General features: G+C 42.3%; 1 long non-coding RNA gene and 1 other non-coding gene across 4 annotated transcripts in view; one reads left to right on the top strand and one right to left on the bottom strand.

Moving 5' to 3' along the window:
* The window catches only part of LOC116757606, a 51,942-nt gene that overhangs the window by 17,062 nt on the left and 12,120 nt on the right, over positions 1–22,760 (bottom strand). For 2 of the 3 annotated variants that reach the window (XR_004351031.1, XR_004351032.1), the window contains one exon: positions 4,298–4,415. This is a non-coding gene — a long non-coding RNA (uncharacterized LOC116757606). Of the gene's footprint in view, positions 1–4,297; positions 4,416–8,248; positions 8,376–22,760 lie in introns of all 3 variants that reach the window. The other variant, XR_004351030.1, reaches the window with a different exon arrangement.
* On the top strand, positions 8,278–8,381 carry LOC116758895. The gene has a single exon (XR_004351279.1). It is a non-coding gene; the product is annotated as a small nucleolar RNA U13 (small nucleolar RNA).

Below are 22,760 nucleotides of genomic sequence, written 5' to 3'. Positions count from 1 at the left end.
TACAGCCAGTGGGACCTTTAGCACAGTGCTTGGTACATGTTAATCTCAATAAATACTCATTGTTGTAACTGGGGCTCTTATAACTGTTTTCATAGGTCAGCCAGGGAAGAATCAGGAAAAGTGTTTTAGGAAAACAGTTTGCCTCTCTGGGCGGGTGAAGATGGCTTAAGAAGAGCAGTTTTTCCAAAGCAGTGAAAATGGTCCTGCTTGCCTCTATTGCAGCGGGGCTTGTTTTTCTTCTCATTTGGAAACTTTCTTCCCTTCAGTGTTACATAGTGAGGAGACTGGGCGTTCTTCCCACAATGACAGACATTCAAATCTTGCCCAGAAATAACAGGGAGAATGCCCGACTCTGCTTCTATAAGGAATTCTCCGGTAACCGTAAGCCATAGACTCCAGGCGCAGGGCCCTGGGGATGGCTGCACCCACTCCCCTCAAGCCAGTCAGGCTGTCTTCCACTTGGGCCAGTTCCTTTATGAGAGAGACCCAGCTTTACTGAGCCCTTTTTAAAGGAAACAAGAACGTTCTAAAAAATTGGGAAAGGTTCTCCATTACTATTTCCAAACTGTAAAATGATAGTTGGGCCTTTTAAAAGACTTGGGAAATTTTCTGAAATTAAGGAATATGGATTTAAAGGAAGCCTAGGGGGATTAGAGTTTTCCTTCTCTTTGAAGCGTTTGAAACAACTTTAATCTGCTTTCAGAGTGCTATGCAGTTTGGCAAGGCATTCTGGTAGTGCTGTTGCCTTCTTTGTGGAACTGATACTTTTGTGCCCCTTTTAAAACCCATCTGGAGAAATGCTTCGGGTATAAAAAGACACTTGAATTTAAAGAACAAGACTATTCAAGGTAAAGGAATGGCTTCTAAGATGCTTCAAAGAAAATTTTAAATTTCTACTTTGGGCAAAAGAAAACTAAACAAACAAAAATCTAGTTGGATATACAGCCACAAAGATGTAACTATTCATACATAATTTCCTGGTTGTTGTACTCCTATTATATATATATATATATATATATATATAATATGTACTTTACAAAATGCAATTGTATATATTCTCATGTAACAGCACTACTCTGGGAAGCAAGTATTACAATTCTTATTTTACTGATAAGGAAACTGGGGCTCAGGGAGTTCAACTTTTGCTTAAAGAAAATATAATGTGGCAAGAAGTTGAACTTGGGACGCTAGGTTTTAATCCCAATACCCTTTCCACAACACCTCATCACCTTTAACCTGCCATGTGGTCTAGGCAGCCCCAGTCAATCTTTGATGCCTCAGTTTCCCGGTCTGTGAGATGAGAATAATACCTCTCTGACTTGCTTTCAGGGACTGGTGGATAGATTTTCCAGGGCCAAGTCTATCTATGATGTGACCAAGATTTCCAGGAACAGTGTATGATAAACCTGAATGAAATACCGTTGTCCCTCGGTATCTGCGGGGAATTGGCTCCAGGAGCCCCCGCAGATACCAAAATCTGCAGATGCTCAAGTCCCTGATATAAAACGGCGTATGACAGTGAAGAGTCAGCTGGAGGTATCCAGAGGTTTCCCATCCGCGGATACGGAGGGCAGATTGTTCACTCTGCTGAGCCCAAAGGAATATTGCTAACACCCTGTCTACCCCAGGAATGTTCCAGAGGTCTGCAGGAGATGCACTCTGAAGCTTTAAAATGACATTGGTTGCAAAAGACAAGTGCAGAATGGTTACAAAGCTGGCAGGTGGCCTGGAAGGTGCAAGTAGTTGTGAACAGCTCATTATCCCAGGGGCTGGAGAACCTGCAGATGGGGCAGATAGGGAAGCAAGGGCACACACTGGTCCACCTGGGGCCTTAATTCCCTGAAGCTATAAAGGAGGAGATAAGTGTATCATCAAAAGGAATGAAAACTCAACAGCTATGCGATTCTAGAAGAATATATAGTTTTAAAATGTCTAGGAAAAGAATACATATCTCCTTTCTATTTATTTATTTAGTTATTACAAAAGTATATCTATTCGTTGTCAAAATAATAGAGAAGTGTAGAATGAGAAAGTGACATTCCCTCTTTCATTTGCTCCTCCCCTAACTCACTCACTAAACTCCCCTAGCTCCCAGACATGCACTCTGTGTCCCCTAAAATGTTTTCCATTTAAATACTATGTGTGTGTGTATTTCAGATGCATGTCGTATGGAGTCACATATGTGTTTTTAAATGGGGTCTCATAACACATAGAATTTTGCAACTTGCCTATTTGTTTAACTTTACAATGTATCATAGATACTTGCTCATACAGACCTCTTATTCCCTGCCCCCAGCTTTATTGAGATATACTTGATGAATAAGAATTGTATATATTTGAGGTGCTCCACCTGATGACTTGGTATATATATATATATATATATATATATATATACATACACACACATTGTGACATGGTTACCAAAATCAAGCTAATTAACATATCCATTACCTTAAATAGTTACATTTTTGTATGTGGTAAAAAGCTCTACCCTCTCAGTAAATTTCAAGAATACAGTACAGTATTAGTAACCAGAGTCACTATGCTGTCCATTAGCTCTCCAGAACTTATGCATCATGCATAACTGAACCTTTGTACCCCTTGATGAGTATCTCCGCATTTCCTTCAACCACCGTTTTAAACTCTGCTTTTAGGAGTTCAACTTTTTTAGAGACCTCTCATTTTTTTTAAAGCATGGAGAGGGCTCCTTTATATGGATATACCATAGTTTATTTAGCCCCATTTCTATGGGTGGAGATATAGGTAACCGCTGTGTTTTTCCCCACATTAACAAATAATGCTTCAGCAAATAATAATGATGGTTTATTAATATGAAAGGAAACAATCTAAGGATAAATGGGCTAGAGCAAATTTGGGAAAGATAGTACATAACAAAACCCTTACCCGTGAGCCCAGTGTGGGGAATCAGACCCTTCTCCGTTTAGCTCTTCATTGTGTCAGAGCGACAGCTGACACCGAAGAAAGAACCCAGGAAAAAAACAAGTTAAAGAAAGGAAAAAGAGGGCTTCTCTGGTGGAGCAGTGGTTAAGAATCCACCTGCTGATGCAGGGGACACAGGTTCGAGCCCTGGTCCGGGAAGATCCCACATGCCGTGGAACAACTAAACCGGTGTGCCACAACTACTGAGCCTACGTGCCACAACTACTGAGCTCACGTGCCACAACTACTGAAGCCTGCATGCCTAGAGCCTGTGCTCCACAAGGAGAGAAGCCACCACAATAAGAAGACCATGCACTGAAACAGAGTAGACCCCACTTGCTGCAACTAGAGAAAGCCTGCACGCAGCAATGAAGACCCAACACAGCCAAAAATAAAAATTTTAAAAATATATATAAAAAAAAGAAAGGAAAAAGAAAGCACAGCAGGAGTTTTGAGAGGTTGGGTGAATTGAATTAAGGATCATTACTGAGTGTACAGAACCCTATAGAGAAACCGTATGATTATTATAAAATTCAGATTGGTGGCACTGTAAGAAGGAAAATGATGGTGAGGGTGAGAAAACGTTTGAGCATTTAGTCTCCGTGTCAGTCCCCGCAGGATGGGGGGTGTGTCTCAGTCCTTCGTAGCCTCCATATCTGGCATAATTCCTGACAAGTAAAAGGTGTTAATAAGTACTTGAAGAAAGAGCAAGGAATACTTCTCCCCAGAGGACCAAGCCTTTTGGACATGAATGTAGATAAATCTTGATTTGTGACTTTACAAATAACTTGAAAATTTAAAAATATTATCTTGAGTTGAAAAGCAGTAAGTTAAAAAATAGTTTCACTAAAAAGCCTCTGTTTTGTAATTTACCTGACATGTTTCTCTGCTTACTGTTCTTTGTGTTTTAATTTGTTGCCTGCTCAAAAAATGTATTAAATTGTAATTGGACATTGAATTAAAAAATTTTTTAATTGACCTCATTTTTCTTGAACCCACCACTAAGATGTTCTGTGTCTAGTTGTGTTGTGTCAGTTGGCTGGTTTCTGCCTCTTGGCTTCAGCATTCTTGTTCCTAAATGAAGTAAAAAGAATCAAGTGCCCCATGGCAGGTCTTCAGTCTTGTTAATTGAGAATTCAAGGGAACAGTTTAAGACATATCCTCTGTGTGATGGTCCTACTGATTGGGTAACTATGTTCCAGTCAACCAGAGATCAAATAACTAGACTTGGGTGTGTGTGTACATTCCTCAAGATATTTTTATGAGAAAGGGATAAGTGAAAGATAAGCAAACCGATATGAGGGATTTACTTTTAAAGGAGAGAGAGAGAGAGAGGAACCAGCTTGGTCAACCTTACCTTCTACATCAGGGTCAGCAATTTACCAAAAATACACCAAAGGGAAGGTTGCCAACCCCTGTCTTCATCAGTTGAATTCTCCAGAGTGGTAATCCATATTCATTATGATCTTGACATACTAGGGAAAGAAAGATTGAATTAAATTCAGTAGAATTGCTGGAATTATATTTCAATGTTCCACATATACATTCATTCCATAAATGTGAACAAAACCACTAGATAATCAGAAAGACTATTCTCTAGTCATTCTGAATCATCAGGATTGTTCTGCTGGGTCTTTTAGAGAGTTCAGTGCCCTCTGTCCCCCTCAAAAAAACCCACTGAATCCTCTTTCCCCATCCCAGCAGAAGCTCTAGTTCATGATGAGACATGCTTCAGAGTGTTTGAATTGGCTTATGGAGAGAATTATCTGCAGGGAGGCGACCCAATGGTATTGTGAAAGAGAGAAGGAATAATCTGTTTAGGAAGTCATTCTTTAAATTGTCATTTTGGCAGGGTAGCTCAGAGGGTAGAGAACTGGAGTGAGGTCAGCAGTCTTGGGTTCCGGGCCTTTATTATTACAATGCTGTGTGACTCTGGGCTTCAGTTTCTTCATCATGAAATGAAGAGTGCAACAAGGTGACTGTGGCATGGAGGATCGTGCCTTCTATTAGTGTATAGGATAAAGGATGCTGATAAAATCATATTAAGATAAGTTTACAAATTCTAAAGACTTACGATACTTTATAGAGATGAAAACAAAATCCTGGGGATTCTAAGGGGACTCTTCTGGGACACCAGTCCTGGGGTCGATTTTTTTCCCCCAAATCAGGTGTTCCTTGTACTCAGGGATTCTGGTGAGAGGTCTCCTTCCTAAACTAGATCAGCTGTAAACCGTGTCCTTCCTGAAGGCTATAATAACCTGGAGTTTGCATAAGGGACTCGGAGCTATAAACCTGGCATAGGGTCCTACGCCAGTAGTAACATTCTTACTGCTGTGCCCAGAGGGTTCTCTATTTGTAGTCCCCTGAGCTCTGTGAGGCCCACCCATCTCAAAAGGCAACCTCAGGGCCTCTCAAAGGGAAGTCTTTCATAGGGCTGTTGACGGGTTGAAAACTGAACCCTGGTCCTGACTGAAGCCATCATTTGCATGATAATCATGACCAATTTGGAGGAGTTAAGAAAGCCTCAACTCCAGGTGCTCTTCATTTTTTTTTTTTTTTTTTTTTTGCAGTACGAGGGCCTCTTACTCCGGACGCGCAGGCTCAGCGGCCATGGCTTACGGGCCCAGCCGCTCCGCGGCATGTGGGATCCTCCCGGATTGGGGCACGAACCCGTGTCCCCTGCATCGGCAGGCTGACTCTCGACCACTGCGCCACCAGGGAAGCCCGCTCTTCAGTTTTGAAACCAGTCACTGTCAGGCAGGTAATGCCTCTTGTTATCTTTTGGTAACTTTAGGTACCTAGAGTTGTTCTAGAGGACGAGAATCTTAAAGATGTGTTTTCTGAATTGTTTCTCTAATCTGATTAGATTTAAAGGCACTAAGGACTGTATTTCTTGTAGTAAAGAGGATGCTGACAGTCCATGGTATGTTGTGGCAGCAGAGATACACAAAATAAGATCACTGATCACTGGATACTCCTAAATAAATACTTGTAAAAGGCAAGTTTCTTCAAAGGAAATCCACTGCTGCTCTTAAAGGGAAGAGTTGTCCTCCCCCACCCCAACTCCTTTCCTGATAAGACAAAGACTTAATGCTACCCTGAAGAATTTGGCTTTGGAAACGCCGGCGGTTTCACTTTGCTGAAAGGCCTGAGGCTGGGAGCAGCGGCCTGGAGGCGGTACATCTTGTGTTACTCGGCTAGGAGAAATCCCTTGAGGCAACATGAAATGGTGTCTCTTTGGGTCATTTGCTTTTCTCCTGTCTCTCCATCCTATTTTTAAGAGTCAGTAGAATACTGACAACACCACAACAATAGTGATCACTCACATGGCCCTTGCTACGTGCCAGGCACATAGCTCTTAGGCCGTAGACAGATTCATGTTTTTAATTTTTATGACAACCTTATGAGGTAGGTATTATTATTAATCCCATTTTACAGTTGGGGAAATGGAGGCAAAGTCAAATAGCTACCAAGTAGGGACGCAGGATTTGAACCCAGGAAGTCTGGCTCCAGAGTCCAGGATCAGAGCGAACTTGGGTGGTGAACAGGTCTGGATTGAATCCTGGCCATGCCCCTCAATGGTGATAGGATCTTGGATTGGACCCTAAAACTCTTCCAGCCTCTGCCTCTGCATTTTAACATGGGAATAGTAACCGCTCCTGCCTGATAGAATTGCTGTGAGATTGAAATGGATTGATAAACATTTGGTCCAGGGCCTGGCACATCCTAAGGGCTCAATAGATGGGCTTCCCATCCTCTGAGATGCCAATGTGCAGTCATTGCAAATAATATTTTTTCCCAGTTAATAGCTTGTCTTTTCATCCTCTTTGATGAAGTGTAATTTATAGATTTTTTTTCTTTTATGAATTGTGCTTTTGGTGTCATGTCTTAGAACACTTCGTGAAGCCCTAGATCCTACAGATTTTTTCCTAAAATTTTTATAGTTATGAATTACTTTTTGAAAGGGCATTTTTTCCTAAATATAAAAGAAAGACAGGCCTATTTTAGACCATTTGGAATATAAGGAAAAACTCAATGAGGAAAGTTAAAATCACTAGTAAAACTGAAATCCAGAAATCCATTTGGTATTAGATGCAAGCACTTGTAACTTTAATAAAAACGTCACCTCTTTTATAATGGGGAAACAGAACCCTCCAACAGTAAACTGCACTATCAAGTACCAACCAGAGTGCTGATGGAAGGTGCCTCTCTTCACGCCAAGATCAGCTGGGGGAGTTGCCATTCAGAAAAGACTGAGAACTACTGACCCGAACAGTGAAACTCATGTTTATGAACTGCAGCTGTTAGTCACAGGCTGTAATTGCCCCACCAGATAAAGAAGCTATGTAAGAGAGCAGGTTGCTATAAGCTGAATAGAAACAGAAAATAGTCTTTTTGGAAATCACAGGATTGTAACTAAGGGGAACGTCAGGTTCGAGGCTGGAATGGATCTCTGTGTATTTGCTGGCTTGGACATGGACAGGCTGATCTGGCATGAAGACGGTCCAGCCCTGGCTGCTCTTCTGTTTTGTTGGAGAGAAATCAGTTGAGGATCCCTTTTTCAAGTCCTGCCATGTGGCGGCTTCCATGGCTAGAATCCTTTCAGCCTACCCATTTCTGATTCCTGGGCACCTGGAATTCTGCCTCTTGTACCACTCCCCTCACCTGCCTGACTTGTCAGGTCAGTTGGTAACAGCTGTGATCAGAGCAGCGGCCTCCATTAGTACTCCCCCTCCACCCGTGTCCCCCCCACTACACAGAAGGCATGAGCTAGTCTTAAAACACAGCATTAGCTATTTCAGAGGCACCCCTCCCTACCCTTCACTGCTAACCTCATGAGAAGCTGATACTTTTTAAAATTTTTATTTATGTATTTATTTATAATTGAAGGATAGCTGATTGAAGCTGATACTTTTTGAAAGGGTATTTTGAGTGAAAGAGGTGAAACTTGCTATTTAAATTGTTTAGTGAAGTTAAGAAACAATCCTGAAGTTGATTTGGTCAGTCTAGATTTTCATAGATCAAGTTTGCACCCAGTGGAACCTGGCGTGAAGTACTTGACTACATACTTGCAAAGGAAATCTTATTTCTTAATTACCAAGTAAGTATCTCTGCTGTTTGTTGAATTTTGAGGAATCAGGTAAAACCCCAGGATGGTGACAGACACAAAAAATTTCACAGAAAGCTTAGATTAAAAGATAATTATGTGGTGAAAATTGCAACCTAAATGCTCATCACAAGAGAATTGGTTAAATTATGATACATCCATTCAGAAGCTCGACATTTATTGCCATAGAAAGGTGCCTACCTATATCGAGTTTAAAAAACCAGTTATAGATCCTTTTGTAGTTCCTGAGCGTGATGACTGGGTGTTCATGAGGTTGTGTGACATGTGCCTCCCTCAAACCTTGTTATGACACCGGCATGTTACCCGTCTGACACAAAAAAAGAGAAAAAAAAAAAAAGAAGAAAAGGGGAAAAAAAGAAAGAAAAGAAAAAAAGTTGGTTATAAATTAACAAGTAGAATTTGATCCTATTTTTAAAAGTCATTGGGAAAGAAATACAGTAGTCCCCCTTAATCCATGGGGATATGTTCCGGGACTCCCAACTGGATGCCTGAAACCATGAATAGTATTGGACCCTATGTATACTATGTTTTTTCCTGTACATACATACCTGTGGTAAAGTTTAATTTGGCACAATAAGATATTAACGACAATAACTAACAACAAAATAGAATAATTATAACAATATACTGTAATAAAAGTTATGTGAATATGGCCTCTCTCTCTCAAAATATCTCACTGTACAAATTTAATGCTTTTTCTATCTTAACTCAGCACTTATCACTCACTGTGGCCGTAAGTTTTTCAGTTTGAGGTACAACAGCAAAACTAGCACAAATTCTTTTTCTTCCTTCACAATTTCCTGGATAGATTTGTTCGTACTGTAGATCTTAGCAACCTCAGCACGTGATTCTTTTTCTTTACAAATTAAGTCGAGAACTTTCACCTTTTGACTTAAAGGAAGCACTTTATGGCTATGCCCTGGCATATCCGGATTGCCAGCATCTCTACTCTAATGAGCTTTGGGGGCATTATTAAGTAAAATAAGGGTTCTGGAACATAGGCACTCTGTGATACCTGACAGTTGAACTGATGACCAAGACAGCTAGTGACGAAGGGGCAGGATTCGATGGACAAAGAGATGATTCACCTCCAGGGCGCATTGGAGCTCCACACGCAATTTCATTAGGCTACTCAGAATTGAAAACTTATGAATTGCATATTTCTGGAATTTTCCATTAATAATTTTGGTCTGTGGTTGACCATGGGTAACTGAAACCGTGGAAAGTGAAACCTTGAATAAGGGGGACTTTTGTATACCAAGAGAATGTTAGTGGTAATCTCTGGGTCATTCAGTTATGACAAATTATCTTTTATTTTTTCCTGAGTTTTCCAAATATCGAGCTTTTATGGCCTTAGTAATCAGAAAAAGAAAAAAAGAAAAAACTAATTCCTAGCAATGGTCACAAAGTGTCATGTTAAACAAACATGTTAAACAGAACTGTGTATGTAGTTTACAATTTTATTTAAGTTTTATAAATTATAAAAACTCATAGTTAAAAAATATTCAAAAGGGATAAGGAGTATAAGATAAAAAGTAAGAATCTTCTCCTTTGTGAATCCTCAGAACGCCCTCCACATGTAACTAGTGACAACAAAAAAATATATTTAAAGGAGAAATTGAATCGACAGAGCTCATCTGAAATACGGAAGCTAACGTGAGGGGGCACCAGACAACTCTGAAGAGAAGTGAACGAGATTCACCGGCCTGCTGCTGGCCACCCCCTAGCCCACTCTCAGAACATTCCCTCATAATTACATTGCCCTTCACATAAGGGAAATCACCCTCTTTACACTCTGAACACATGGGTTCCTACGGACACTGACACCCAGCCAGGCATGCGAATTAGCATGGGCTCTAAAACCCAAATGAATCAAGTCAAGTTTGAATTTCATAGCACATTGGGCAGTGAGTCACCTAAGAAGCAGACACCGCTCCTGGGTATATGGAAGGCTCTCTCCTCTCTCCCGTACCTCCCTTTCCCAAATTTGCTTATTTAATAGTTTAATAGTTGATGCCTTCTCATCCCCCATGCTTTAGCTTAAATATCACTTACTCAGAGAAGAGACAAATAGCCTTGGCTAAATTGGTATAGCTCCCTCCTTTATCCTCTATCACCATCCCTGATTGTATCCTTGGAAGCACCTATTACCATCTGTAATTTTTTATTTATGCCTAACCCCTGTCTCCCCCTTCTCCCCAGGTTGTAAACTACACCAGGGCACAGACCGTGTGTGTGTGTGTGTGTGTGTGTGTGTGTGTTTTAAAAGCTGGCTTTGTTTAGTCAGCTTTTAGCTCATAATAGGCATTTAATAAATACAGTGTTAATAAGATGGAAAATTTTACAAGTTCATTTTTGAGCTGGAACTCTAATTTTATAAATGTTTTAGATAATGGCTGACCCTTGAATGGTAGGTCCATTCACTTCTTCATTCTGTCAATCAACAGATTTTTATTAAGAGCTTAGTATTTGCCAGATCTTGTGCTAGGTGCTGGGGTTAGAGGTGCCTAGCAAGGAAGACAAATATGATTTAGGCAAATATGATCTAGGGAGACATGAGCTATGATATGGGTAGTAGAGGGTTTTAGGGAAGCATTGAGTTATCAATTCCCTGAGCTTTATGAGAACCACAGCTGATTTTTTTCTCCACCCAAGTCACCTTGTGACATCCATTCAAGCCCAACAGCTTCATACCCAAAATGTTGATTGGGGTTATCTGTGTATCTGTAAGTTTGTACAGAAAAGATTAGAATCAACTTTTTAAACAGAGACTAAACAGTGTAAGCGAGTGACACCATAATAAATGGTGGGATAGTTTTAAAAACTATCTTTACAAAGTAGGGTTTTACAAAGTACATTCTCCTTCTCTTTACTCCATCCTTTCCTCCCTCCCTCCTTCCTACTTTCTCTCTCACACACAGTTCAGACACAAGACATGGAGAAGCAAATGTTTTCTAACTCGATGACTTCAGCGGATTAGCGCTCCTTTGAAAGTGATATTGTTACAGCCATAACGTGTTTATGTGTAACACAGACATCTTTATGTATAATGCAGACGTGTCTGTGTGGGGAACATTAACATCCTGGCCTTGTCATTTAGTGAGGTAGGAAGTTCAGCCTAGAACTCGAGATCCCCAAAGCCTTGGGAAATCTTGATACGGGAGGAGGGAGCAGGAGAGAAGAAGGGCGATTATTTTAAGGGTTATTTCTCTTTTTTTTCTAACCCTCCTGGGCTTAACTCCTGCTCTCAGAGAAACAGTCCTTTTCCGTCACAGCTGGGATGGTTGTCAGGCAAAGGTATCCTTGCTGAGGATAGCAGTCATCCAGAAAAGAGTCAGGCAATTAGAAGATGCTGGTAAATCACAGAGACACCACAGTGAGAGTTCCATTTTCTAATAAGCTGATGGCAAAATATTTATTTCAGACCCTGACACTCCAACTCCAAAGAAACAAATTAGAAGTATTTTCTCAATAACTTTCTTTATATACCAAACTGTATCCTAGAAGTTAACTTTTAATTTTTTTTAACTCTTTATAAATTATGGAAGTTACTGAGGCTTACTGTAACAAAATCAAACAATACAAAAGTATATCAAGTAAAAAGTTAAAGCCTAGTTCTCTCCTCTATCCACTCCCCAAAGCAGCACTGTCCAATAGAAATTAAATGTGAGCCACACATACAATTAAAAATTTTTTAGTAGCCACATTAAAAAAGTGAAAAGGAACAGGTGAAATTAATTTTAATTATACGTTTTATTTAACCTAACGTACCCCAAATGCTGTTACTTCAACATGTAATCAACATTATCAAATTATTCATGAGTTACAAAATTATTATTGAGATATTTTCCATTATTTTTTGTACCAAGTCTTCTAAATCTGGTATCTGTTCTACACTTACAACATCTCTCAATTTGGATGCTAAATCTTCATTGAAAAACCTTGATCTATATTGAGATTCCTAAAACATAAAGTTGAAAAAGTAGACTCATATCCAAGTTGCTGCAAACGTACTTAAAATTTTTCCAATAACTGAATGAAGTACCGGTTTTTAAGTTAAATATGAAGTAATTAAAATTAAATAAATTTTAAAAATCTGATTCCTCAGTTGCACCACATTTCAAGTACCCAGTAGCCACATGTGGCTAGTGACTACCATATTGGGCCGTGCAGCTCTAGAGGGAACCGCTAATGTAAGTTTGGCGTGGAAACTTCTTGACATTTTCTCTATGCACATATATATATACAAATGTATAATTAAACAATATACGTATATTACACATATCTGGGTTTCATTTCAGAAAAATCATGCTACATATTTTACTCAATCTAATTTTTTTCAGTTAAAATTATATTTTGGATATTTTTCCTTTTCAGGACGTATGGATCTGCATTTTTTTATAACAGTTGTGTAGTAGATTTATTTAACCACTTCCCTACTAATGGGCACGTAAGTTGTTTCTGATGTTTTGCAGTTATAAACATCCATGTTTTCATCTTTATGCTAGTATTTCCAGAGGATAAATCCTAAGAATTGATTCTTCTGGGCCAAAGGGTATACATCAAAAAATCTGAAAGCTAATGCTGAATTACCCTCCCAAATGGTTAGGCCAAATTTTAGCCTACACTCTTTGCTGGCATTCCTTGCCAGCATCTGTAAATGCTCCAGATGCCAGAATCATAAAACATCAGAAAGAAAAGATATTAGGGGTCATCTAGTCCAGTCCCTTTATTTTATGGACCAGGAAGATCAAACCAAAGCTGCGGGAAGAGTCCACGTAGCTTACTCGTGGCCAGGCTGGGACCTGAGAAGCTCCCAGGTTCTTGCCCGCTGTCCCAGTGAGCACGGAGCAGCCTGGCTGTGCCTTTCCAAGCATCCTCAGGGAGGTCATCGTTCCTCCCGCTCCCTGTACTGTATCATTATCAAACCTGCGCAGGTGAAATCAGCAGGCCTTTCAATGGAGCATCACATCGCGCCTCAGTAAACAAAGAGCAGAAGCTAAGGCGGCCTTTCCTTGACATTTGTATCCAAAATTGGATTCGGTCTGCTCAGGTGCTCGCTACAGTTTCAAGTGTGCCTTTCCCGCCTCCCTTCTGCTGAGCACAGCCAAGTCTTAGATTCAGGCAGGAGGAAAAACAAGGGGTGGGCGTGTTTTGTTTCATGCAGAAATAAACTCCACCGGTCAGCAGTTCCTGGCCCACCAGCTCAGAAACATTCCATCTTTAATGGGAGTCACTTTGGGAGGGCAAAGGCAGAAGGGCGTGAAGGTCTTTTTGGGGGAAGGCGGTTCCTTCTAGCCACCCTTGAGCTGGTGGGGCCAGTGCGATGCTAGACGCATCTCACGTGGCAGCAAGATGGGCTTCTCCTGAGGACTTCTTCCCTACAGTTTCCTACAACTTTACAGAGCCCATGAACACAAGCGCTATCCCATAGAATCCTTGTGCGGTCGGCACCACGCTCAAGTGCACATTGGTGGCAAGAGGCTGGAAACCATCTCTCCTGACTCCATCTCCAGGATGCCTCCCTGTTCCACATCACTCAGCCCCCGGCCCCATCACATACCTTCACAGCCACCATGGGCCTGGTTCCTCTTCTCCATCTGTTGCCTACACCCCAGCCCAACTTCATTACAGGCATTAAAAATAAAAACCTCACTTGCTTATGCTAACTCATGTATTTAAAAATCAATTCAGACATCTTAATTCTATTTAATTTTTCTTCCTTTCCTGTCATACACCCCCTCTTTCTGCCCAAATATAATACTTTCTTCACATATGGGCACCAAAAAGCCAAAATCCAGACAGAATTCTCCTGTTTTTGCTATATATTGCCAAATAGTTCATACTCCTAAACTTGGTGACTCCTTTTGGCCTGGTTTTTATTTTTATGATGTTTCTTTATTATGTGAAGAAAGGAAAGAGATATCACAGTAGGAAAAGATGGAGGGTTATGAGAGCAGAAAAGCAAAATAAGGATTTATTTCATGCTGTTTTAGCAGAGCATTATAAGGCTTCTAACTTTGTCATCCAGAGCCTGTGCTCCACAACGGGAGAGGCCACAGCAGTGAGAGGCCCGCGTACCGCCAAAAAAAAAAAAAAAAAAGAAAAAGAAAAAGAAATATCCAAGTAATTAATATTTACATATATGGCAATGGCGGAGGGGTCACAATCGGGTGTAAATTTCTGTACAGACCCCATGGGATGGCAAGTGAGTTGCCTTCTACTGGCTGATCGGGAGTAACTGCCTGGACTGCTGGGTTGAGAAACATCACGAGGCTGCATCTGGGCCCAGTAGGAAACTGTGAGGGATTAGAAATGTCTGTCCTGAGCCAAGTCGTGGCTGGAGTAGGGAGTGTATTGGTTTCCTACCATAACAGATTATCACAAATTTAGTGGCTTAAACAACACAGATTTATTATCTAATAGTTATGGAGATCAGAAATCCCAAATGGGTCTCATTGGACTCAAGGTGTGGGCTGGACTGCATTCGTCTCTGGAGCTTCTTTCTAGGAGAATCCATTCCTTGCCTTTTCCAGCTTCCAGAGGCTGCCTACATTCCCTGGTTTGTGGCCCCAATCCAGGAATTGCATCACTCTCACTCTGCTTCTGTCCTTACATCTTTTCTTTGTCTCTGACCCTCCTGTCTCCCTCTTCCACTTTTTTTTTTTTTTTTTTTTTTTTGCCATACGCAGGCCTCTCACTGTTGTGGCCTCTCCCGCTGCAGAGCACAGGCTCCGGGCGCGCAGGCTCAGTGACCATGGCTCACGGGCTTAGCCGCTCCGCGGCATGTGGGATCCTCCCGGACCGGGGCACGAACCTGTGTCCCCTGCATTGGCAGGCGGACTCTCAACCACTGCGCCACCAGGGAAGCCCTCTTCCACTTTTAAAAGGACTCTTGTGATTACATTGGGCCCACCTGGACAATCCAAGATAATCTCCTCATATCAAGATCTTTAATCACATCTACGAAGCCTCCTTGCATGCAAGGTAACAGGCACAGGTGCCACGGCTTAGGTGGTGGACATCTTTGGGATGCCATTTTTTTTTTTTTGGAGGAAATCTTTTAAGAAATCTTAATGGGGTCCGACATCTGGGCAATGCCAAAATTAATGGTGGTAAACTGAGGTTAATATTCAACAGACCTGGGAATTCCCTGGTGGTCCAGTGGTTAGAACTCTGAGCTCCCACTGCCAGGGCCCGGGTTCAATCCCTGGTCGGGGAGCTAAGATCCCACAAGCTGTTGCAGTGTGGCCAGAAAAAGAGAAAAAAGAAGAAAAAAAATATTAAGCAGAACTCAGTGCTGAATGGATTTTTAGATCTGCCCGTTGTCTTAACCAGTTTGGGCTGCTATAACAATTTACCATAGACTGTGGCTTATAAACAACAGAAACTTACCGCTCATAGTTCTGGAGGCTGGAAGTCTGAGATCAGGGTGCCAGCAGGGTCTGGTTGTGGTGAGAGCCCTCTTCCAGGATGCAAACCGCTGACTTCTCACACAGTGAAAAGACAGTAAGCTAGTTCTCTGGCCTCTTCTTTTTTTTTTTTAATTTTTTTAAAATTTTCTTTTTCTTTTCATTTATCTATTTATTTATTTTTGGCTGTGTAGAGATATGCAGGCTTCTCATTGCAGTGGCTTCTCTTGTTGCAGAGCATGGGCTCCAGGCGTGGGGCTCAGTAGCTGTGGCTCACGGGCTCAGTAGCTATAGCTCGCGGGCTCTAGAGCGTAGGCTCAGTAGTTGTGGCACGCGGGCTTATTTGCTCCACGGCGTGTGGGATCTTCCCAGACCCGGGCTTGAACCCATGTCCCCTGCATTGGCAGGCAGATGCTTAACCACTGTGCTACCAGGGAAGTTCCTCTGGCCTCTTCTTATAAGGGCACTAATCGCATCTGTGAGAACTCTGCCCTCATGACCTAATTACCTCCCAACGTCTCCACCTCCTAATACCATCACGCTGGGGATTAGGATTTTGATACAGGAATTGTTGCTGTTAATGTTGTTGCTATCGGGACACAAACATTAAGTCCAAAGCATGAGTTGTTTCTTGACATTGCTGTCTTTTAACTGCACCAGAGGACAGCGGTCTGATAAGAACGGAAGTGTGCAGCATCCGTTTACTCCTACAGAAGACAGTGGGAAGGAAGGGCGAGTTTCTAGCCTAGCAACAGCCTCACACTTCCATGGGGAGAACTCCTCTCTTCTCCCAGCTGTAGCAGTTGGGTCTGGAGCAATACCAGGTCTTTCAGGAGCTCTCCCTCTGCTCAGGATATGGTTCAAGATTCTCAGCAGGATATACAAGGTCCCAAGCGCTCTAACCCTTGCCCACGTCTCCAGCCTTACATTTCACCACCCCTGCCCCCCACCCCTCCAGTCACCCCGGCCTCCAAGACCAACCCCTTCTGCCTCAGGGCCTTTTGACATCTCATTCCCTAATTCTGGAATACCCTTGTTACCTTCTTGTGCCCAATTAATCTCTAATTATCCTTGGGCTAGGCCTAAAATCATATACTGAAAGAAAATTTTCTTTAACCTGCAATCTAAATCAGCACCCCTTCCCCACCCAGGTCCTAAAAAAGGGTGTAGTGTCAGGAACTTGAGGCCTGGACTCAACTGCCTGACTCCCAAGGAGTGCCCACCACTCATTAGCTGTGAGACCTTGGGCAGGACATGCAGACCTCCATGCCTCTGTTTCCTCATCTCTAAAGTGAGACTAGCAATAGCTTCTATCGCAGAGTATTATGAGGATTAAAGGAGATAATCTATGTAGAAAGTTTGGAAGAGTGTACTACAAGTATAAGCTGTTATTTTCCTTTATAGCAGTTATCCAAACTAATTATAAAATTATTTGTGTTATTATTTGTTTAATATCTGTTTTCCCACATGCAGTAGGTTCTGCAGTGGCATGGCAGTGTCTCTCTTGTCCTCCACTGTACCTGCAGTACCTAGTACGCTGCCTTCCATGCTGAAGGCCCTCGATAGGTATTTCCTGGGTGGATGGATGGATGGATGGATGAACATTTGACTTATTCCTGAAGCGGGTCCCATGAAAAAGTGTCACCTTGTCAGAAAATAATCAATATGATTAAAGAGAATTATCTGGAAATTTTTGATTGTCAAATTCTGGGCTGATTAGTAGCCTAAAATGAGATGCGACATTCACCATCTCTCCCTTCCTGGGGCCTGTTCTCACCCAGGGCCTTGTGATGCCCGTTGCCAGGCAGATTTATGAAACATCTCAACAGATGCTTACATTCCATATGTCACCATTTACACATTCCTGCTGGGGTCAAGGTGGGGAATGGCATGTGTGTTAATAGCTGCATTTCTCACATGAACTTTCTCATAAACCCTCTTCTCAGCTCATTTTACTGATACATTATAATATGCTTTTATAAACACGTTTTCAAGGTCATGAATAAATGCTTCCTAATTTCCATTTTTTGAGGATTACAAGTCTAGCAAGGGCAACTAGAGGTTTCTTAGCTTCACCCCTTCCACAGGCCAGAACTCCATCTGAACTACTCTAGAAGATCTCTAAGGAAATAGGACAACAACATTTTCCAGTGATTCTAAGCTCTTGCCAGTTCCTCCTTCCTTAGGTCTCAAGGATACTACGTCTATATGTGTTAACCATGCATTTCTTACTCTCATTCTATCTGAAATCCTAGAAAAAGTGCTCTTTTGTGGGCTTCCCTGGTGGCGCAGTGGTTGAGAGTCCGCCTGCCGATGCAGGGGATGTGGGTTTATGCCCCGGTCCAGGAAGATCCCACACGCCGCGCAGCGGCTGGGCCCGTGAGCCATGGCCGCTGAGCCTGCGCGTCCAGAGCCTGTGCTCCGCAACGGGAGAGGCCACAACAGTGAGTAGGCCTGCGTACCACAAAAAAAAAAAAGTGCTCTTTTGCCAGAAAATAGCCAACAAAATTGCCAAATCCAAAAGGCCACCGTTGAGCCTGTTCATCAAGTGGGTGGAAACCTCCCACAGAATGTTTGCTTCTTGGCAAGGAGGTCAACCAACATCGGTCTTCCTGTACCTTCATTTTCTTTCTGACCTGAATGGTCAGCCAAGCTCTATCTTTGTTTCATTTGTCAAAACACCATTGTTCTCTCTCCTCCCTGTGGCAGTTTCATTTCTATTGTTAAAAAAATCAAAAGTCAGAGCAGCCTTGGGTTGATGGAGGCAGGTCTTACTGACTCTGCAGTCTGGTTTGTGGCCAAGAGCCGGTCTCATCTTTGGTGTTCAACTGACTGTGGAAATCATCTCATGCCAACCAACTTTGGTTCCATCGGGGGACTACAACCCACAAAAGAAATTTTCGTCACCAGTTGTTCTGCACTGGGCAACAATTTATCGGATGGTGGTTTCTAAAACCGGGCAATCTCTTCTCCCAGCTATAATATCTTCTCGTAAAATAGTAAGATCATTAAGAATAAAACATCATTTTTCTAAGAGAAATGTCTGATAAGTCTGCATTTTGGAGAGTCTGAGGCCCCAAGTTATTATTGAAAAGACACACACAGCTCAGTGCTAACCTAGGCCTATCTCATTCAGCAGCAATTTTCATGTGAGGATAGGATAACTGAGGCATTTTTAGATGCTGAATAGAAATACTATGATTTTTGGATGCTCCCACTATCATGAATTTTTCTCTCCCCATCTCTTACATCACTTGCCCAGAGAATGTATTTTAAAACTGAATTTAAAATTCAATACCTATGTTAGATTGGGCTTTAAATGCTACTTAAGGGAAAAGGGATTTCTATGAAAATGGGTAAGTTGTTTCTTCTGTCTCTATAAATTCTCATTCTGAAATTGGTGGGATAATTTATTTAATAGATAGATTCTTTTTAACAAAGGTTATTGGGAATTGAATTGGGCAGTTTCAGGAATTCCTGAAGAAAAGATCCTATCAACTCCTGAGAGAAGAAGTTTATTTCACATATGGGCGCAAGAATCAGATGGCTTTGGATTTCTCAAAAGCAATGCTAGAAGCTAAAAAGCAAAGAGCAATGTCTTCAAAATTCCAAGGGAAAATGATTTCCAACCTATATAGCCAGCCAAATGTCAGTCAAGAAAAGGCTAGAAATAAAGTTATTTTCGGACATACAAGCCCCCTCCAAGTCCATCTCTACCTTTCTTCACCCGACCCTGGGCCCCAGGAGGCTGACCTGAATCGATTGCAGCCATGGGCTCTCTTATCTTCCACTTCCCGTAGGATTTGGCCAATGGGAAATACTGGCAGAACTTGGAGGGAGAAAGAAGGTGAGGTCAGGCTGTTTGTCCCCTGGCTCCCTCCCTGCCAAGTCAGCTCAGGTTGACTTCCTTACCCGAGGTCAGCATTCCTGAAAGGTGGGCCTCTCCACTCTCTCCAACAACTTCAGTTCCTCTCTCTGGGCTCTGGGAACTACTTCCTTTGCTTGCCTCTCTCTCAGTCCCAGGGAAGGTAACAGGATCCCTGCAGTGACTAGGGTCAGGGGTCTTCACCACCCCTTGTTGGTTTCCCTTAACCCTGCCCATAACTTTTTTTTTTTTTAATATTTATTTACTGGCTGCATCAGGTCTTAGTTGCGGCACATGGGCTGTTCGTTGCAGTGCGTGGGCTTCTCTCTAGTCGTGGTGTGTGGGCTCCAGAGCACGCAGGGTCAGTAGTTGCCGTGCGTGGGCTTAGTTGCCCTGGCACACGGGACCTTAGTTCCCTGACCAGGGATCAAACCGGCGTCCCCTGTATTGCAAGATGGATTCTTAACCATTGGACCACCAGGGAAGTCCCACCCATATCTCTTAATATAGACCCTTGACTAAACATTCCTCAATTACCCCATGTGAGTGTGTCACTCACTTGTTTCCTGCAGGACCCTGACCTACGCAGATGCCTGGATGACCAGTATATGGTTTCCCTCACTCCTTGAAGGCAGTACAGTTATGATGAAAGGTTTCAGTATCATATCAACCTGGACATGTATTCCAGCTCTGCCACTTTGTACCTGTGGGACTTTGGACACATGACAAGCTCTTTTGTCCTCTCTTTCCTCACAGATAAAATGGGGATGTTTATGTGACTTTCCTCCCAGAGTTTCTGCGAGGATCAAAAGGAAATAATCCAGGAGAAAATGTATCTCAGTCCCAGTCATTTAACGAGCACTCAATAAAAGGTAGTTATTATTATTAATTATTATCCTTGTGCCGTTCTTAGCCTGCCAAGATCTGCCCATTCTTCGAAGGGGCCAAATGACTCAAAGGGCAGGGATGCCACCCTCATAAGCCTCAAAGCCTCATTTGTGAATCCTGAAGGGATGCCCAAGGAAAATGAACTAAGTGGGGAAGCCTCGTGCCCAGCCCTGAAGCGTGGTTTGGGTTGAGAGGGCTGTTCTTGCTTTTAGGGGCGGACCCTGAAGGGGCAGGGTGGGGCATCCTCCAGCAGCTGGCTCCGAGTTCGGCCCACCATCCTTCTGTTGGTGATCACAGTGTTCTTTGCAAGAGATAAAGGGGAAACTGAAACCACGATGCATTTCTCAGAGGAGTTGTGATCCCAAATACCTGGCTGAGGATCCCTGGTTATCTTCCTAAGGTGCTCAGCCGGGCTGAGCTATGTTAGCTTTTGAGGGCTTGACTTCCTGCCTGGGATACTTAACCCCGCTCTCCTACCGACATATGAGAACCTCCGTAAAGTCAACTTTGATGGAGTTCTGTCTTTTAGTGTAATTGGAAGTTGCCCCTAAGAAGCCATCTTCCTTTCTAAATTTGCAATACTCCTTTAGCTCAAGACTTGCGGATTGTTTGTGTGAAGGGGGGTGTGGAAGGGAGAGGAGGTATGAATGGAAGCTGCTTTTTCAGTAGAGGTAAAAATGAGAAAGCCCAGGCCTGTAAATGTTAGAAATGTGCATATGTGCATGTGCGAGCTTGTGAATGCACCCTCACGGAAACAGCTATATGTACATATGAGCTTCTAGGTGTATAGAGGTGCACTTCCTTCTTCCTGTGACCACCAGAAATAGCCTAGCTCTGAGATCTTTTGAGAGCCACCTTGTTAAAAACCTGAGTGGATTCTTCAGTACAGCTGCCTCCTGCTTTATTTAGACACAATATGGGTGTGCTCCTACATTCCACCTCTGTTCCCCATCCCATCCTGGCATGTAAAAAGTCTGGAGAGAGGGAGAGAGAGAATTATTATTCAGGGGAGAAAAAAAATCACCTTGGGATTCCTTGAAATAGCACATTCTTTTTGTAACTCCCCCACAGTACATTGACATGATATTCACGTATTTAACAAAAAAAGTAATTTCAGGGACACAGCCATTGTATGACTAGGGTATGCCAGAATTTGATATAAACAGGAAGTGGGTGGGTTAGACTTTAGTTGACACTTTGTGGTGGAAGCAGATCCTGTGGCAGAAGCAGTTTGATTTTACTTTGGCCCGTGGATCTTGTCATAACTGGGCAGGACAATAAGTCTGATTCTGAGGATAAGCTCTCTGTCAAGGGCTGGGGCCGAAGTGGATCCCTGAGGTTTAACCCCGTCACTTCCTTCCAGAATTCAGAAGCTACATTGTACAGAAATGATGACTGTTGCTCCGGCTTCACCACCTTCTAGATGGCCAACAGTGGACAACCCAAACCTACTGGCATCTATTTTCTCATCTTGCACATGGTGATAATAACTGCTAATTAAAATGAGAAATAGAATGCATGAGAGCGCCTAGGCACTTAATAAATAATGGCTGATAATAATAACTATTATGCAAAGAAGAGAAGGAGGAGGGAAAAAGGAGGGAAGGAGGGGGAGTGCTGAATCTAATTACATAAAGAAGTCACCCACAGGGCCATCTGGGGAGCATAAGAGTGATTTTATAGTACCCTTTAAAGAAATCATATTCAACATTCTCTTAAATAAGCTTGCTAACTTCCCTGATGGGATTATTTCTTTGTTTCTAAGCTTCAGCATTTTATTCCGTTTTAATTATACAATATTTCAGGTCTGACATCAAAAAGTGCATCATCTGTTTTTATCTTTCTTAGCCTCATCCACATCCTTAGTTACTGTTGCCAGGTATCCTAGGGTCACCCAAAGTACTTTTGTTCCAGAGACCTTTCAAAGTAAGCCAGTGCAGCAGTTTAGAAAACTTCTCTCATTTGTGGACAAAAATACATTAAAACAACCAAGGGAGTGATCACTCTTTGGGATTTTTGATGCCTTACTGGACACGTTTGCAATGCTTTTCAGGTCCTTTGGGATTCAAATTAGGAGAAAATCTTTTTTTGTTTTATTTTGTTTTACATCTTGGAACTTGATCTTTGGTAAATGTCTGTGATGTTTGCACATTGTGTAACACTCCATCCTCCCACCCCCACCCGCGGTCCCCGTCCCAAATGCTATCAGGATTTCATCAGCTTAAAAAGGCAACAACAAAATATACCGTGGAGAGAATTAATGGTTTCTTTGTGGCTTTCTGGTTATCTCCCTTTGACCGCACTACTAAATGCAGCTCTGAAAGAGGCTTGTGCTTTTGGGTTTGATCATCCAGTCACTTCAATTCAGTTCCAAACCAGAAGAGCTCCCCCTTGGGGTATCCTTGTTGCTAAACCTCTATGAGGCATCATTGACTAATTCAAGCGAAAAGATGCTGTCAGCATCTTAGGTATCTTGTTGAGTCCTCTGTAAAGTACACTGATGCTTTCCTCATATTAACAATACTGT

The sequence above is a fragment of the Phocoena sinus genome, chromosome 8 (assembly GCF_008692025.1).
Source record: "Phocoena sinus isolate mPhoSin1 chromosome 8, mPhoSin1.pri, whole genome shotgun sequence".
NCBI classification, from domain to species: domain Eukaryota; kingdom Metazoa; phylum Chordata; class Mammalia; order Artiodactyla; family Phocoenidae; genus Phocoena; species Phocoena sinus.
Note: the sequence above shows the minus strand (reverse complement) of the source record. Positions and strands in the feature narration are given on the sequence as shown.